Source organism: Cucurbita pepo, chromosome 3 (assembly GCF_057944985.1).
Source record: "Cucurbita pepo subsp. pepo isolate OVF chromosome 3, ASM5794498v1, whole genome shotgun sequence".
Lineage (NCBI taxonomy): Eukaryota > Viridiplantae > Streptophyta > Magnoliopsida > Cucurbitales > Cucurbitaceae > Cucurbita > Cucurbita pepo.
The window spans coordinates 10,871,283-10,874,056 of NC_141800.1; the positions used below are offsets into that span (position 1 = coordinate 10,871,283).

Here is a 2,774-nt window from a genome sequence, read left to right on the forward strand (position 1 = left end):
GGTTTCTATTGAGGTTGACTCACTCGAGCTCCCCTTTTCAATTACAACAATAGTAGCAAGCGTAGATTCATCATGGCTAAGATTCTTTCTCAACTGTAGTATCGACATCATTTTCACCCCTCTTGGTTGATGGATGTTTTTCTGAATGATCGTCGGATTAGACTCCGTTACTACTAGGAATTTTGCTAGGGACATGTAAATGACTTTGTGTTCCAGTAGGACGTTCATCCCTAACACGACGTCAAAGTCATCCATTTCAACTATCACAAAATGATTTGCCTAGTCCAAGGCTCCAGCTTGATTAGAGTTCTCATTGTGACTCTTAAGACTGATAAAGCTTCCAATTTGACGGTGTTCATCTTTCCTGTATCTCGATGCCAAAGGATGCTAAAATATTTTGCATTGGTCTCGATCATTAGTTGTGGGTGGTTCTAGAGTTGACAATGGTGTTCCTTGCTACTTTGTGCTTTATCCAGACCTCAACATACATAATATAATATATATATATATATATATATATATGCTTTTAACTATAACACATATAGTCCATGAAAGAATTGTAACTCTTATGCTCATTAATATTATAATGGTTACTACCTAAATTATAACCTAAAGGTAGAGAATTGATGTCCAATTAGCCAACCCTAAATTTGTAATCTTGGTAGAGTGATTGAAATTAATGGAAGTAGTTTAAACTCCTAGTACCTTAAATGAAGTTGATCTCTTCTAATAAAACATGAATCTCTTTAATATCATTAATACAATTATGCTTCATCTTTGAACCTTTCAAACAGGAAACTAAAAGTGCGTTTAATTGAACTTCATTTTATTGTCATCTTGAATGATGTGCAGGATATATTCTTGATTTACCTTGATATTTCATATTAGTTAAGCTTTTTGCAAAATCACAAGTAAACGACAACAACAACGATGAGCTTGGGTCTATTTATTATTTTAAAGAAATTTTTTTCTCCATTTATCCGTAATAACTCTCGGACTTCCTTCACTCTCTTTCTTTTTCTCCTTCTTTATTCAAATCGGCATTGGTTAGGGATGAAGAAAGAATGAGTTGGAGATTGAGAAATGGGAAGAGAAATAAAGAATGTGATGGAGGAAGAGGAGGAAATGGGAGGAAGTGGAGAACATGGATAAAATGAGCACCCACGCAACTCTTAAGCCATGTCGAATTCCTAGTACCTTAAATAAATTTGGTCTCCTCTAATAAAACTGGAATTTCTCTTATGATCATTAAATTCTTATAGACCCCAAGCTCAATATCATAAATACAATTATGCTTTATCTTGAACACACCAAACACGAAACTAAAGTGGGTTCAATTTAACTCCATTTTATTGCCATCTTGAATGATGTGTAGGGTATATTCTTGATTTAACTTAAAGATCTTGTCGGATAATAGTTTATATTAGTTAAGCTTTTTGCAAAATCACAGTTAGAAGACAACAACGATGAACCTAGGTCTATTAGTCATTTCAAAGACAATTTCTTTGTCCATCTCATCGGAATGACAGTTCAACTACCATATTATGTAAAAAACAAGTTTACGACTCATAACACCAACTACCTAAATTATGACCTAAAAATTTGGAAACATAAGTTGTAGTTGATAATTGCACAAAAATTTCCCTAAATCCATGAACTTGTGTCCAATTAGTCAATCCTAAAGATTGTAACTAGCATAGAGTAATTGAAGCTCCACATGAAGTAATTTAAAGTTCCCATTACTTAACTAAAGTTCATCTCATCTTTAAAGAAGCATGGTTTGCACTTAAGTTCATGAAATGCTTATAGATTCCAACTCTTAGTACTACTAATGCCAGTATGTTTCGTATGAGTTTGTCATAAATGAAACTAAGGTCCATTCAATACAACTTTATTTTGTTGTCATAGAGGCAAAATAGAAGAATTAAATCAAACAAACTGATAAACTAAACCGAATCAATCCAACCCAAATTGATTAGTTTGTTTCCTTTGTTGGGCTGTTGGTTTATTTGATAACCCTCGTATATTATAACAATTCAATATAAAATGCCTTACTTACAAGTAAAATATTAGACCATCAACTTTTCATTTTATAGCCGTCCAACCACATAGAGAAAAATATATTTGAGTAGAAGCAAAAAAAATATTGGGTATTTAAGAAAAGGCATTTGGTTTAGTGGTACGACCCTCACTTACGGTGCAACCTCAAATGCCCCTATATCTAAATCTTTTCTTATCAAAGAACTTCATATTTATTCATATTTATATAAACTTGTTGTTCCTATTATTTACTTTTCAAACATACCTCTTAACTTCTCTACATCAATTGTTGGGCAACAAAGTCGACATAAAGGAATTAGAAAAGAGGTATCAAAACTTAAACATGTTCGCCTTAATTTTTGTTTTTTTTTTCTTTATTACATAAGATGGCAAGTATAAAGCATTGGGATGTAAAGAAAGACTTTAGGTTGCTACTCTTGAAGGGGCATTCCGAGAATCGAACTCGAGACCTCTCGCACCCAAAGCGAGAATCATACCACTAGACCAAATGCCCTTATTATGCCACTTAAAATGTATGTATGAATCCTTGGGCCTAGGTATTAAGGTCGTATTTTGTCATATTGCATGAAACACATGAAGTCCTCGATGCGCTTGAACTGAAGCCTTGGATGTAGAATGTGTCTTAATAACATAATAAGAACAAAGAGCTCTCTACAAGACCTGCTTCAGATTTGGATAGGCATACTCACCAAAATGAAGTAAATAAGTACAAT

The 2,774-nt window shown here is 33.3% G+C and overlaps 1 non-coding gene across 1 annotated transcript; it reads right to left on the reverse strand.

Moving 5' to 3' along the window:
• Positions 1–2,482: 2,482 nt before the first annotated feature.
• TRNAP-UGG (transfer RNA proline (anticodon UGG)) lies at positions 2,483–2,554 on the reverse strand. Its single transcript has one exon. It is a non-coding gene; the product is annotated as a tRNA-Pro (tRNA).
• Positions 2,555–2,774: the final 220 nt, after the last annotated feature.